Genomic DNA, 17138 nt, shown 5'->3' on the forward strand with positions numbered 1-17138 from the left:
AAAAAGAAGAGGCTGAGAATAAGAGAGATAAAAAAAATCCAGGAGTATGAGGGGAAAATTAGAGAACTAAGTGATGCACTAAAGAGAAATAATCTACTCATAATTGATATTCCAGAGGAGGAAGAGAGAGGGAAAGGTGCTGAAGGTATACTTGAAGAAATCATAGCTAAGAACTTCCCTGATCTGGGGAAGGAAAAAGGCATTGAAATCCAAGAGGCACAGAAAACTCCCTTCAGACGTAACTTGAATCGATCTTCTGCACGACATATCATACTGAAACTGGCAAAATAAAAGGATAAATAGAAAATTCTGAAAGCAGCTAGGGATAAACACGCTGTAACATATAAAGGGAGACCTATAAGACTTGTGATGGATCTCTCTACTGAAACTTGGCAGGCCAGAAAGGAATGGCAAGAGATCTTCCATGTGATGAACAGAAAAAATATGCAGCTGAGAATCCTTTATCCACCAAGTCTGTCATTTAGAATAGAAGGAGAGATAAAGGTCTTCCCAACAAACAAAAACTGAAGGAATTCGTCACCACTCAACCAGCCCTACAAGAGATCCTAAGGGGGATCCTGTGAGACAAAGTACCAGAGACATCACTACAAGCATGAAACCTACGGACATCACAATGAATCTAAACCCACATCTTTCTATAATAACACTGAATGTAAATGGACTAAATGCGCCAACCAGAAGACATAGGGTATCAGAATGGATAAAAAAACAAGACCCATCTATTTGCTGTCTACAAGAGACTCATTTTAGACCTGAGGACAACTTCAGATTGAGAGTGAGGGGATGGAGAACTATTTATCATGCCACTGGAAGTCAAAAGAAAGCTGGAGTAGCCACACTTATATCAGACAAACTAGACTTTAAATTAAAGGCTGTAACAAGAGATGAAGAAGGGCATTATATAATAATCACAGGGTCTATCCATCAGGAACAGCTAACAATTATAAATGTCTATGCGCCCAATACGGGAGCCCCCAAATATATAAAACAATTACTCACAAACATAAGCAACCTTACTGATAAGAATGTGGTAATTGCGGGGGACTTTAACACTCCACTTACAGAAATGGATAGATCATCTAGACACACGGTCAATAAAGAAACAAAGGCCCTGAATGATACATTGGATCAGATGGACTTGACAGATATATTTAGAACTCTGCATCCCAAAGCAACAGAATATACTTTCTTCTCGAGTGCACATGGAACATTCTCCAAGATAGATCATATACTGGGTCACAAAACAGCCCTTCATAAGTATACAAGAATTGAAATCATACCATGCATACTTTCAGACCACAATGCTATGAAGCTTTAAATCAACCATAGGAAAAATTCTGGAAAACCTCCAAAAGCATGGAGGTTAAAGAACACCCTACTAACGAATGAATGGGTCAACCAGGCAATTAGAAAATAAATTAAAAAATATATGGAAACAAACGAAAATGAAAATACAACAATCCAAACGCTTTGGGACGCAGCGAAGGCAGTCCTGAGAGGAAAATACGTTGCAATCCAGGCCTAGAGAAACAAGAAAAATCCCACATACAAAATCTAACAGCACACCTGCAGGAAATAGAAGCAGAACAGCAGAAGACAGCCTAAATCCATCAGAAGAAGAGAAATAATAAAGATCAGAGCAGAAATAAACAATATAGAATCTAAAAAATCTGTAGAGCAGATCAACGAAACCAAGAGTTGGTTTTTTGAAAAAATAAACAAAATTGATAAACCTCTAGCCAGGCTTCTCAAAAAGAAAAGGAAGATGACCCAAATAGATAAAATCATGAATGAAAATGGAATTATTACGACCAATCCCTCAGAGATACAAGCAATTATCAGGGAATACTATGAAAAATTATATGCCAACAAACTGGACAACCTGGAAAAAATGGACAAATTCCTAAACTCCCACACACTTCCAAAACTCAATAAGGAGGAAATAGAAAGCTTGAACAGACCCATAACCAGCGTAGAAATTGAATCAGTCATCAAATCTCCCAACAAATAAGAGTCCAGGACCAGATGGCTTCCCAGGGGAGTTCTATCAGACGTTTAAAGCAGAGATAATACCTATCCTTCTCAAGCTATTCCAAGAAATAGAAAGGGAAGGAAAACTTCCAGACTCATTCTATGAAGCCAGTATTACTTTGATTCCTAAACCACACAGAGACCCAGTAAAAAAAGAGAACTACAGGCCAATATCCCTGATGAATATGGATGCAAAAATTCTCAATAAGATACTAGCAAATCGAATTCAACAGCATATAAAAAGAATTATTCACCATGATCAAGTGGGATTCATTCCTGGGATGCAGGGCTGGTTCAACATTCGCAAATCAATCAACGTGATACATCACATTAATAAAGGAAAAGAACGATATGATCCTGTAAATCGATGCAGAAAAGGCCTTTGACAAATTTCAGCAACTTTTCTTAATAAAAACCCTCGAGAAAGTCGGGATAGAAGGAACATACTTAAAGATGACAAAAGCCATTTATGAAAAGCCCACAGCTAACATCATCCTCAATGGGGAAAAACTGAGAGCTTTTTCCCTGAGATCAGGAACATGACTGGGATGTCCACTCTCACCACCATTGTTTAATATAGTGTTGGAAGGTCTAGCATCAGCAGTCAGACAACAAAAGGAAATCAAAGGCATCAAAATTGGCAAAGATGAAGTTAAGCTTTCACTTTTTGCAGATGACATGATATTATACATGGAAAATCTGATAGACTCCATCAGAAGTCTGCTAGAACTGATACATGAATTTAGCAAAGTTACAGGATACAAAATCAATGTACAGAAATCAGTCGCATTCTTATACACTAATAATGAAGCAACAGAATGACAAATACAGACACTGATCCCATTCACAATTGCACCAAGAAGCATAAAATACCTGGGTATAAATGTAACCAAAGATGTAAAAGATCTGTATGCTGAAAACTATAGAAAACTTATGAAGGATATTGAAGAATATATAAAGAATTGGAAAAACATTCCATGCTCATGGATTGGAAGAATAAATATTGTCAAAATGTCAATACTACCCCAAACAATCTACACATTCAATGCAATCCCAATCAAAATTGCACAGCATTCTTCCTGAAACTAGAACAAGCAATCCTAAAATTCATATGGAACCACAAAAGGCCCCAAATAGCCAAAGTAATTTTGAAGAAGAAGACCAAAGCAGGAGGCATCAAAATCCCAGACTTCAGCCTCTACTACAAAGCTGTAATCATCAACACAGCATGGTATTGGCACAAAAACAGACACATAGACCAATGGAATAGAATAGAAACCCCAGAACTAGACCCACAAACGTATGGCCAACTCATCTTTGACAAAGCAGGAAAGAACATCCAATGGACAAAAGACAGTCTCTTTAACAAATGGTGCTGGGAGAACTGGACAGCAACTTGCAGAAGGTTGAAACTAGACCACTTTCTCACACCATTCACAAAAATAAACTCAAAGTGGATAAAGGACCTGAATATGAGATAGGAAACCATCAAAACCCTAGAGGGGAAAGCAGGAAAAGACCTCTCTGACCTCAGCCGTAGCAATCTCTTACTCGACACATCCCCAAAGGCAAGGGAATTAAAAGCAAAAATGAATTACTGGGACATTATGAAGATAAAAAGCTTCTGCACAGCAAAGGCAACAACCAACAAAACTAAAAGGAAACCAACAGAATGGGAAAAGATATTTGCAAATGACATATCGGACAAAGGGCTAGTATCCAAAATCTATAAAGAGCTCACCAAACTCCACACCCAAAAAACAAATAACCCAGTGAAGAAATGGGCAGAAAACATGAATAGACACTTCTCTAAAGAAGACATCCGGATGGCCAACAGGCACATGAAAAGATGCTCAACGTCGCTCCTCATTAGGGAAATACAAATCAAAACCACACTCACATATCACCTCACGCCAGTCAGAGTGGCCAAAATGAACAAATCAGGAGACTATAGATGCTGGAGAGGATGTGGAGAAACGGGAACCCTCTTGCACTGTTGGTGGGAATGCAAATTGGTGCAGCCGTTCTGGAAAGCAGTGTGGAGGTTCCTCAGAAAATTAAAAATAGACCTACCCTATGACCTAGCAATAGCACTGCTAGGAATTTACCCAAGGGATACAGGAGTACTGATGCATAGGGGCACTTGTACCCCAATGTTTATAGCAGCACTCTCAACAAGCCAAATTATGGAAAGAGCCTAAATGTCCATCAACTGATGAATGGATAAAGAAATTGTGGTTTATATACACAATGGAGTACTACGTGGCAATGAGAAAGAATGAAATATGGCCCTTTGTAGCAACATGGATGGAACTGGAGAGTGTGATGTTAAGTGAAATAAGCCATACAGAGAAAGACAGATACCATATGTTTTCACTCTTATGTGGATCCTGAGAAACTTAACAGAAACCCATGGGGGAGGGGAAGGAAAAAAAAAAGGAGGTTAGAGTGGAAGAGAGCCAAAGCATAAGAGACTCTTAAAAACTGAGAACAAACTGAGGGTTGAGGGGGAGTGGGAGGGAGGAGAGAGTGGGAGATGGTTATTGAGGAGGGCACCTTTTGGGATGAGCACTAGGTTTTGTATGGAAACCAATTTGACAATAAACTTCATATATTGAAAAAAAAAAAATTCACCATAACCAAGCAGAATTTATACCTGGGATGCAGGGCTGGTTCAATATCTGCAAAAACAATTAACGTGATTTATCACATCAATAAAAGAAAAGACAAGAACCATATGATCCTCTCAATAGATGCAGAGAAAGCATATGACAAAACACAGCATCCTTTCTTGATAAAAACCCTCAAGAAAGTAGGGATAGAAGGAGCATACTTCGAGATCATAAAAGCCATATATGAATGACCCAATGCTGCCATCCCTCAATGGGGAAATCCGAGAGCTTTCCCCCTAAAGTCAGGAACAAGACAGGGATGTCCACTCTCAACCACTGTAATTCAACATAGTATTGGGAGTCTTAGCCTCTGCAATCAGACAACACAAAGAAATAAAAGGCATCCAAATTGGCCAGGAGGAGGTCAAACTTTCACTCTCACAGATGACATGATACTCTATATGGAAAACCCAAAAGATTCCACCAAAAACTGCTAGAACTGATCCATGAATACAACAAAATTGTAGGATATAAACTCAATGCACAGAAATCGGTTGCGTTCCTATACAGTCGCAACAATGAAGCGACTGAAAGAGAAATCAAGGAATTGATCCCATTTACAGTTGCACAAAAAACATAAAATACCTAGAAATAAATCTAACCAAAGAGGTGAAAAATCCATACACTGAAAAGTATAGAAAGCTTATGAAAGAAATTGAAGAAGACACAAAACAATGGAAAAAGATTCCATGCTCCTGGATAGGAAGAACAAATATTGTTAAAATGTCGATACTACCCAAAGCAATCTACATATTCAATGAAATCCCTATCAAAGTAACACCAGCATTCTTCACAGAGCTAGAACAAATAATCCCAAAATTTGTATGGAACAAAAAAGACCCTGAATAGCCAAAGCGATCTTGAAAAAGAAAACCAAAGCAGGAGGCATCACAATCCCAGACTTCAAGCTATACTACAAAGCTGTAATTATCAAGACAGAGTGATACTGGCACAAGAACAGACACTCAGATAAATGGAACAGAATAGAGAACCCAGAAATGGACCCACAAACGTATGGCCAACTAATCTTGGACAAAGCAGGAATGAATATCCAATGGAATAAAGGCAGTCTCTTCAGCATGTGGTGCTGGGAAACATGCAGAAGAATGAAGCTGGACCACTTTCTTACACCATACACAAAAATAAACTCAAAATGGATGAAAGACCTAAACATAAAACAGGAAGCCATCAAAATCCTTGAGGAGAAAGCAGGCAAAAACCTCTTTGATCTTGGCCGCAGCAACTTCTTACTCAACATGTCTCTGGAGATAAGGGAAACAAAAGCAAAATTGAACTACTGGGACCTTATCAAAGTAAAAAGCTTCTGCACAATGAAGGAAACAGATGCAAATGACATATCAGATAAAGAGTTAGTATCAAAAATCTATAAAGAACTTACCAAACTCAACACCCAAAAACAAATAATCCAGTGAAAAAATGGGCAAAAGACATGAATAGACACTTCTCCAAAGAAGACATCCAGATGGCCAACCGACACATGAAAAAATGCTAAACATCACTCATTATCAGGGAAATACAAATCAAAACCGCAATGAGATACCACCTTACACCTGTCAGAATGGCTAATATTAACAGTTCAGGCAACAACAGATTGTGGCTAGGATGTAGAGAAAGAGGATCTCTTATGCACTGTTGGTGGAAATGCAAGCTGGTGCAGTCAGTCTGGCAAACAGTATGGAGGTTCCTGAAAAAAGTAAAAATAGAATTACCTTATGACCCAGCAATTGCACTACTAGGCATTTATCCAAGGGATACAGGTGTGCTGTTTTGAGGGGATACATGCACCCCCATGTTTATAGCAGCTCTATCAACAATAGCCAAAATATGGAAAAAAGCCCAAATGTCCATCTATGGATGAATGGATAAAGAAGATGTGGTATATACATACAATGAAGTATTACTCGGTGATCAAAAAGAATGAAATCTTGCCATTTGCAACTACGTGGATGGAACTGGAGGGTATTATGCTAAGTGAAATTAGTCAGTCAGAGAAAGACAAAAATCATACGACTTCACTCATATGAGGACCTTAAGAGACAAAACAGATGAACCTAAGGGAAGGGAAACAAAAATAATATAAAAACAGGGAGGAGAACAAAACAGAAGAGACTCTTAAATATGAAGAACAAGCAAAGGGTTACTGGAGAGGGTGTGGGAGGGGGGATGGGCTAAATGGGTAAGGGGCACTAAGGAATCTACTCCTGAAATCATTGCTGCACTATATGCTAAGTAATTTGGATGTAAATAAAAATAAAATAAAATAAAATAAAATAAAATAAAATAAAATAAAATAAAATAAAATAAAATAAAATTAAATTAAATTAAATTAAATTAAATTGAATTAAATTAAATTAAATTAAAAGAAGTACTATGACACCCTTACTTTACCAATTTAAGTCCTTATCTAAGACGCTGTTATTCTACTTTTAGCCACATTCTACTTCATTTTTAATAGAGATAAGTAGGTCGAAAAAACTAGAACTTACCATTTTTATTTTATTTACTTGAGCTATAGGAAATGAGGTATTTAATATGTGTAAATAATATGTATTATATTTCCATACTTCAAATATGTAGCCAAATCTGTTCTTTCCTCCTCAGATCCATCCAGGAAATTCAAATCAACCTATTAATCTTTGAACATCTTTTGATTGCAAGCTATTAACATGTCAAAGCTATACCAGTAGACTTAAATTCAGTGAAAACCAGAAAGATCCAGTCATTGTGATCAAATTGGTTGGTTGAAGTTTTATATCAATGGGAATCAGTGAAACTAAATTGAATCATAATTCCTCCTCTCCATGACCTCTGTCCTTGTCACCCATAAAAACTTTATATTTTAAATCTACATGGAAACTCTGAGGCAAAGTTCAGACAATAGAATTGTTCACATCACTGTCATTACAGTGACAGTTTTTCAGCTTCTACCCACCTGCCCCCCCAAAAAAAAGTAAAAAAAAAAACAAAACAAACAGAGCACAGAGAAAATGTAATATTTCCACATGACCCAAAGAAGACCCAGAAAGTCTTATAAAGGCAAAGCAATTTATCCTGCTGTCCTAATTATTCGGGAGCTATAAACACCAGTCAAGCTACTCTGTTGAGTTATAAAAGGTTGATATTAAGTTGTGAAAAACTGTTGAAGGGATATGATTTACAAAATGTTTTCTGAAGCTTTAGTTCAGAGAGTAAGTGAAAGGTTGAGGTGGCTATTTTCTCTTTTAACCTGAATATATTGATCTCTCTTAGCTCAGAAATCAGATTACAGAATTTAAGGGGGGAAAAATCTCTATATAGAGTAAGAAATTAGCCCAAAATGTCTTCACAGAAGACATTGTTTTTTCTTACACATAACAAATCTCAACAGTAAGATCTAATATACATCATAAGAATGAAGCATGGACAAAGTCTTAAGCAATGGCTCATAATCTTCATCATAACTTTAGACCAAAATTCATCTCCTCTAATATTTCAGAGTCTGTGATTGGTTTTGAACCCCTTGATGGCAATGCATTTATTTATAGAAAAACCTTACAGCTCACCTTTCAAGGATTAGACTCTTTTAAAAAGGTTTGTAACCAGAAGATTTGGGAATTATATAGTTCTGTACTTCAGGTCACCCTGATTCTGCAAAGTCCTAAAGTGTGATTTCTCATTATAATTTCATCTTTGAGGGCAAAATAACTGTAACACTGTGTCTTACTATCCATTGGGCATTTTATATTTGCAGATTTTCTGAATTGCTAAAAATGCTGGAGAAAAAATAAGTAAAAGGTTTCATTTCCATCTTTCCAACTATGTTTGTGGGTCATATTTTATTCCCTGTCATCTCTCATCTAATTAACTCTGCATAGTTTAGTACTCTTTTGGATTAGGAAAATATTTTGGTTGATTTTGCATAACTTTGAAACACTAAAAATACATATTCCTGAACATAGATCACCATTAAGCTTCATATTAATATAGTACTGAAGTTAACACTTTAGAGGATGTGAGTAGAATTCAAAATGATTCTTAAAAATGGTCTGAAAGTATCAAAATTAATCAATAGATAGTACTAAAACTTCTGAATACATTGCCTTGTATAAAAGCTACAACACAAGCATGTAATTGTTCTTGTACTAACAACTCCCAAAGGGGAAAGGAAAAATTAAGTGACTGCTGTGACACACTATTTCAGTTGAGTATCCATTGTATCAGTTAAGAGGGAAAAAACAATATGGCATTCCATTGGAAGCCTTAAACATTTATCTCTACTTTCTCTGTTTTCCCATCTCACCCCAAGAAAATGACTGTGGGCTTCTTGTAATAGGTAGAATAATGGCCACCCAAAGATGTTCACATTCTAATCCATTGGATCAGTGGAGAATATGTTATATTATATTGCAAAGATCGATTAAACTGGACATGGAATTAAAGCTTTTAATCAGATGACCTTAAAATTGGGAAATTATCCTGGATTATCCAAATGAACCAAATGTAATCATAAGGGTTGTAAAACGTGTAAAGGGAGGCCAGATAGAGTCAGAGGGTGATGTGACTGTGGAAAAATAATCAAGGATACAGATTTATTGGTTTTGGAATGGAGAAAGGGGGCTCAGGGTGAAGCAAGGCATGTGGGTAATCACTAGAAGCTGGAAAAAGCAAGGAAATGGACCTTCCCTAGATCCTCCAGAAAGGAACACAGCTCTGCTGACACCGAAAATGTAGCCAACTGAGCCCCATATTAGATTTCTAATTTACAGGAGTATAATGTAACATAAATTTATTGTTTTAAAGTTACTAGGTTTGTAGTAATTTGTTTTCACAGCACTGGGAAATGAATACACTTCTCAAAGTGAAGTTTTGTGTCCTTTGCTTCTCTCCATGATAGTAGCTGGTCCGTTGGCTACCACATTCCACTGACACTAATGTTAGTAGATTCTTACTGTAAACACCACATTTACAGTTCCTTAAACCAATAAATATTTATTTAATACCTATTTAGTCATTCAAGAAATTCTGTTACATTCTGGGGGACATCAGATATCTGATGTCTGGGGGACATCTGATATCAGTCAGACACAAAGACTTCTATCAATGATAATCAACAGGAATAGGCTACCACGCCTATGGATTTGAACCTTCAGTATCTCACTTTTTGAATTTAAAAGTTAAAAAAAAAAGCTTAGAAAACTGCATAATTAGACTTTTGGCACATTATGATAAATACTGGCATATATCTAAGAATGGTCATTTAGAATTTCTGTGTAATGGAACATTATTGGTTTTGTCTTCTGTACTAGTTTGCAAAGACTGCTGTAACAAAGAATGGCCAACTGGATGGCTTAAACAACAGAAATTTATTGTCTCAAATTTAAAGTCATGGAAACCAGAAGTTCAAGATAAAGTTGTAAGCAGGATTGGTTCATTTTGAGGATTATTAACGATAATCTGTCCCATGCCTCTCCCCTAGCTTTTGGCGGTTTTCTAGGAATCCTTGGCATTCCTTGGCTTAGCTTGTAGAAGAATCAGCCTACTCTGTGAGTTTATCTTCACATGGCACTCTCCTTGTATGATTATCTTCATGTCATAATTTTCCCTTTTTAAAGGACTCCAATCATAATGTATTAATGCCCAACTAATTATCTCATCTTAACTTTATTCACATCTGCAATGATTCTATTGCCAAATAAGGACACATTCTCAGGACCTCAATATGTGAATTTTGGAAGGGACAAAATTCAACCTGTAACACCTTCCCACAATCCATTCTTCCTAGTTCTAGCAACATTAGCTCTCTTTCTTTTTAGTAACCTGCTTAAGATGCTTGAATGTGAATGAATCTTTCCCACCTCTGCAGAAATGGACACATGAATTAAGTCAGACCAATCATTGCTGTATCCCCGGTCACATTGATTGTTCTAGAGACTGGAATATGGCTAAGCTACCTTAGCTAATGAGCACCACCTCTTGAATTTTTGTTTCAGCTATGGGAAAGAGACACTCTCAGGTGGTGGATGTTAGAATGAAACATTCAAAGAGCTCTTGACCAGTTTTGTTATTCTACCGTATGAACAGAGGTTGGCTATTAATGAAGCCAACACAGAAAATTGGAACACTGAGAGAGAAAGCATCCTGATACATTTAGGTACTTCCATCCATCTGTACCTGAAGGCTTCCTTTTGAACTCTTCATTTTATAAACAAATAACCCCCTTTGTATTTAAACAAGTATGATATGTATTTCTGATATCTAAGACTAAGATGTGCTCTGACTAAAATAATTTTCTTAATGAGTAGTCAGAGGGAAATCTCAGGTGCATTGATAATTCCAAAGTGTCAATAACACAAAAACTTACTTTAGATGTTCAGCAGTGAAATCTCAATAACGTAATGAAATATATAAATATTATGTGAACCGTTTTTATGTAAACATGAAGTAACAGCCATTTTACTGGAAGGTTATCATAGCCAGATATGATGATAGACCCACAGAGTACCTGACAGGTCACACTGTTTTGTGTTTTCCAATCATTGTCTTTCCAACTGTTGAATCTGTTGTACAACATTGTCCCCAAGCTCATCACTGGGTGCTTGCATGCAGATCCAATGAAGCAGTACATATACAAAGGCAACAGATTTCCATAGATCTTTCTACAAGTTCCCTTTTGTAAATTCATTGCAGGGGCAAGAAGCAATGGCTGTCTCAGAATTCCTTGAGAGTCTTATTTGTCTATTCACACCAGTGTTTCAGTCAGGTAATTGTTGACTTTTTTCCTGTCCTCCTGCACTTCCTTCACCAGCTCTTCCCACATATATGTGTTAGGTGCACCTGCCATAATACATCACCAGTACTCATCTTACTCAGAGTAACTCTGCTTTTCTGACTGAAAAATGACTGGTAAATGTACTAAAATTACTGTACATTGAGAAGCCATGTTAAATCTCAACCCTCACACTTTCCCTTATTCTCAATGCTTGGGGTATTTGCCTGTTCTTTTTCCTAATGCTCAGAGCACAGATATTTAATAGGGCAAATTTGTTTTATTTTTTATACTTTTTAAAATTTTATTTATTTATTTTGAGGGAGAGAGAGTGTGTGAATTAGCAGGGGAGAGGCAGTGAGAGCAAGAGTGAGAGAGAATCCCAAGCAGGCTCCACAGAGCCCCACTTGAGGCTCAAACTCATGAACTGTGAGTTCATGACCAGAGCTGAAACCAAGAGCCAGATGCTTAACTGACTGAGCCACCCAGGTGCCCCACAAATTTGCTTTAGTTTACTTAATAACTTTATTTAAATATTAGTTACCTAAGGACTATTTTCAGCCCCATGGGAACTGACAGTATCTTGATTATTCTTTTTTTCTTGGTATTTAATGCCAAAGGAAAATTAAGGGCAAGAATTTAGAATATAAACAGAATGAGGGCATAGACCTTATTTGTTTTGTGTATTACATTATGCTCAATACCCACAACAGTATCTGGCATCTAGTAGAAGTTCCATAAATATTTTTAGAATGAACAAACCATATGAATTTGATTTTGTTAATTTTAAAATTATTTATTGAATTACATACATTTTAAAAATACCAGCCGCTGCTACTCCTAGAAATAATAATAATTTTTTTTTCTTGGAAAAGCTCTACCTTATCACTTCAAACAAGAGATTCAAACGTGAACCATCATAATCTACATATCTGCCATAATTTTCTTTTTTTCTTTTTTTTTTTTTTTTTAATTTATTTTTGGGACAGAGAGAGACAGAGCATGAACGGGGGAGGGGCAGAGAGAGAGGGAGACACAGAATCGGAAACAGGCTCCAAGCCATCAGCCCAGAGCCTGACGCGGGGCTCGAACTCACGGACCGCGAGATCGTGACCTGGCTGAAGTCGGACGCTTAACCGACTGCGCCACCCAGGCGCCCCTCTGCCATAATTTTCTTATCAAAGTTTCATTTTGTGACTCAAATTGAGCTCCACTCAATTGGTGCTCAAATTGATTTGAGCATGCTCAACTGAACAAAAGTAACCAAAATAGTGTGTTATTTGGAATATTCCCATTTTTTTCCCTAAGAAAAAGGGAACATTTCAGTGACAGACATTGAAAGCTTAGTTTAGGGTTTTGGAGGTCCCAGAGCCATATTTATTTCCATGTGAAGAAAACATGTTGGCCATGAAATGAATAATGTCACTATACAGAGAAGCAGAGATTAGAGATCAAACTCTTCCTTGAGGTGTCCAAAACACTGTTTCCAGTTCTCTTTAAAGTCTGTCTGTATCCTTACATTTTCTATTTAGATGATACACCATGGTAACTCGGTATCATTGCAGTACTTTCCATGTATTTTGCTTGATTCGTCAATTCCAATTGGGATTTTTCATCTTGTAATTAAAGCAATTTGGACCATATTTGCTGCAATGACAAGCAAATCACAACCCTCTCAGTGGGTTAATGCAAGGCTGGAAGTCACTTCAAGGCACTTCCCTTTCAGGTAGTGATTCAAGTTTTCAGACCATTTCAATCTTATGACTCAATACCATCTTAATACATGATCCTGCTGTCACTCTGACAGCTGAAGTCACCGCACACAGAATTGACAAGAACTGGTAAGTAATTGAATTAAAAATGGTCCATATCACTTATACTCAAGGCTCATTGGATAAAATTAATCATATCGTCCCCAGCCTAACTACTTAGAGATACTCAGAAAAAGAGATAAATGGAAAATTTGTTGATCCCTATTCTCTTTTAAACAAAAAGAAAGGGCTACTGTCTTGTTTATGTTATTATCTCTAATAGCTTGTGAAATATTTAAACTTTACTAAATGTTGATGTTAATTAAATAATTTCACTGAAATATCTGCAATATAAGGAAATAACTTTTCCTTCAAAAATTATAACACATTTTGAACATATTTTAAAAATGTATTCCTTTTTATCTTACACTAAAGCTTATATTTTTGTATATTCACACATATAAATACATCTGTTTCATAGACGAGTGATTTCCTGTGAATAATGAGGGCAGGCAGTATGGCACTTCTTTAGAAAACATATATCCATTCACTCAGTGAAGGAGAAAAATATGGCCTGCCAGCCCACATTGTTGGTTTGATTGGCATTGCTTAGGAAGCCATTGTTAATGAAAAGAGTATGTATTAGGATATAAAATAGCAGAGAAATGATAAAGAATACTCTATTAGGCTATATATAACTTTATTCCTATAAGAAAATAGAAGGGAAATGAGTGACAGCTAAAATGAACATGTAAACTGAGTAAAATTTGTAAATATTTTACCATAGAAAACAGTAATATTAATATTCCTAAAATGCAAACTTTGAATGAATAATGCTACAACTTTTATGTAGTCATTAATTGAGTCTTATGCATTTATGGGATAGTGGAAATTTGTTTACTTCAAGAAATCAAACATACATTACCCTATTCAAGGCAGAGAAGAAAAAAACTATTCCCATGAGACTGTCACTTCCTGAGACCCTGTTCTCCTTCTTAAGTACCTATAAAATACAAATTTGAAAAATTGGTCATTGAAATGCTATATTTTTTTCAATAAAAAATTTTATCACTCATTTCTCCATAGAATTTATTGGCATTTAATAAGTTTTAATATCTGTCAGAAAAATATATTTCTACATTACTGAAAGTTTGTTAAACTTTAATTGACAGGACTCTACTCTGTGAATGGATTCTTAATGTTACATATATATTTACATCTCATGTCTCCCAAGTAAATTGAAAATAATTCATTTTCAAAACATTTTTATACACAACAATTGACCACTTATATATTAGATAAATATTATTTCTTTTTCACTACTATTTATACAATCTGATAAGGAAACCCATTACATTATGTGATTTTATTATAACCATTAAAATGTATTTACATGTGCTCTTTTATATACACAAACATGAATAGATCCAGAGATGACTCTTTTTAAACTTAAAATTGTGATCATATATTGCTTACAAATAGACACCCATTAAACACTTAATACAAGAGAAATGCTACTCATTGACATCTGCTTCAGGATCAAAAAGCAGAGAAAAGAATATTGAAGGGAAAAACTCATTTCTTTCATCTGTTGGCGAGATTTAATGATTAAGCTGTTAATGCAATCCCATGGGCTAGTTAGGTCATATCTAATATTTGGGAAGAAGTTAATAGCATTTCTGAGACTCCTGCTGTGAGCATCCTCAGGCTTGATGATATTTACTCATTTACATTTAAGATAATCCAATAGAAATTCCAATTTAATACACAACCTTTGATATTCTACCATCTTGGTCCAGTGGGTTTATCATTATTTTTCATATTTGAATTTATCTATGCCTACATGTCTCTTGATAATGTGCTATCATTGAAACCTGTCTGCTTAAATGAGATAAGTTGGAGAGAACTGATATGCTAGCCTTCAAATCGAGCCTAGAGATGTGGAAAAATAAAGCTTTCAGTGACTCACATATTCCCTTAACTAAGAGAGATATCAAGCTCTTCTGAACTATCAGGAAATACAGTGAGTGATTTTCTGATCCATAATGCTTGCCTACAAATAATAGAGAACAGATCACATTGTTCAAATTCATCGTTTCAAAGCCTTAAAATTCCAGCTGAATGCAACTATAAGTGGGGGAAAAACAGGTGCTTTGTTCACAAAGTCGTCAGGATCTAAGACACTGATTTTTATCAGCATTCTTATCCTAAGGAATCTCCTTGAGGGAGAAAGAAAGAGAATGCAGAGCTTCATAGCAGAGCTATAAAGCAGAATCTGAAGTATATTTATGGTTATAATTTGCACAGATCACTTGGTGCTCTAACACCATGCTCTTGATCACAGCATAAATCACACTTTAATTTTAACCTTTGCAGTTCATCAATAGAATCAATATCAAAAATAATTCAGGACTGACACTATTGGTTTACAGGTAAGTTTAACAAGAATGGGGAGGCTTAGTGATATATTAGTTGCCTTGTCAACTAAGGCATAAAGATTCATGACTCTTAACCTATGTTTCCATCACAAACTTCGAGCTATAAATAATGTAAGCAGCTAATCAGGCATAGAAAAGATATATAACATCATTGAAAATCAGTTATTTGTACTGTTCAAGCTTTAAAAAATGTATCCTATGTAAGGTAATCTACTGACATAATTCACAAAGGAGTTATGTGCTGACTCACAACCATATTCAGTATTTATTTTAAAAGTTTTATTAGTTCCATAGGACAGCATTATTTCTTAAAACAGTAACAATCTTTTTAAAATGGAATACTTTAGCTTAAAGTTATATTATGACTTACACATAACATTAATTGCTAAGATTTAAAGTGAATTCCAAGGTAATGATTTGTAACTTCTTCTCTTTTTTCGTACTTAGAAGTTAGTAAAATAATTTTCAACAGATAGCAAAATAAAATAGAAGCTAACTCAAACTTAAGAAATTGAAAATTATGCAAACAAGTGTGTTGAGGATATTTTCTCTGAGCATGAATTACTTTCCAAGGGCAGCAGTAACAAAGCAGCACAGACTGGGAGTCTCAAACAACAGAAATTAATGGTCTCAACAGTTCTGGAGCATCAAAATCCTAGATTAAGATGTCTGCGTGGTTTGTCCCCTCTGAGGGCTGTGAGGAACAACTTGTTGCCTACCCCTCCCCCAGCTTCTGGTAGCATTGCATTCTGTGGCTTGTAGGAGGCATCCATTTTGTGTCTTCACATTGTATTTCCTCTGTAGATGTCTATCTCTGTGTTCAAATTTCCCCTTATAATAAGGATAGCCATCATATTGGATTAAGGCCCAGCCCCCAATGACCTCATATTAACTTTATTACCTCTGTAAAGACCTTATTTCCAAATAAGGTCACATTATGAGGTACTAGGTTTTAAGCCTCTAACATAGCTTTTGTGGAAGACACAATTTGAGCCATAACAGACCCCAGCAGACCACCAGTCTTGAAATAGTGTGTTCCACGAAAACGTACCAAGTATGGTTATAAGTTATAGTCTGTCTTAGGAGAGCAAGCAAGACAATAATTGTGGAACAAAGGGGGTATGATTCACATGGAAAGGAGAATGGGACATTCCCCACATTTTATTTCAGTCCTTCAACAATAATCACCTATGGGAAGGTTGCGAGATTGCATCACTCAGTCACAATTATTCAAAGTTCACTGTAATATAATTTTTATAAGGCATACCTATTGATGTGATAATGAAAAAAAAATAGAAAGGAATGAAGAGAGAAGGAAACCATGTGAATCAGCCATAATAAGGTAGTTTATGCAGAAGAATCTATCAACTCTCAAAGTTCTGTGGCTGAAAAGACAAAAGTTTATATCTTATTTCTACGACATATGAACAGTGGGTTGATGGAGGTTTATTTCCACTTG

Source organism: Panthera tigris, chromosome C2 (assembly GCF_018350195.1).
Source record: "Panthera tigris isolate Pti1 chromosome C2, P.tigris_Pti1_mat1.1, whole genome shotgun sequence".
NCBI classification, from domain to species: Eukaryota; Metazoa; Chordata; class Mammalia; order Carnivora; family Felidae; genus Panthera; species Panthera tigris.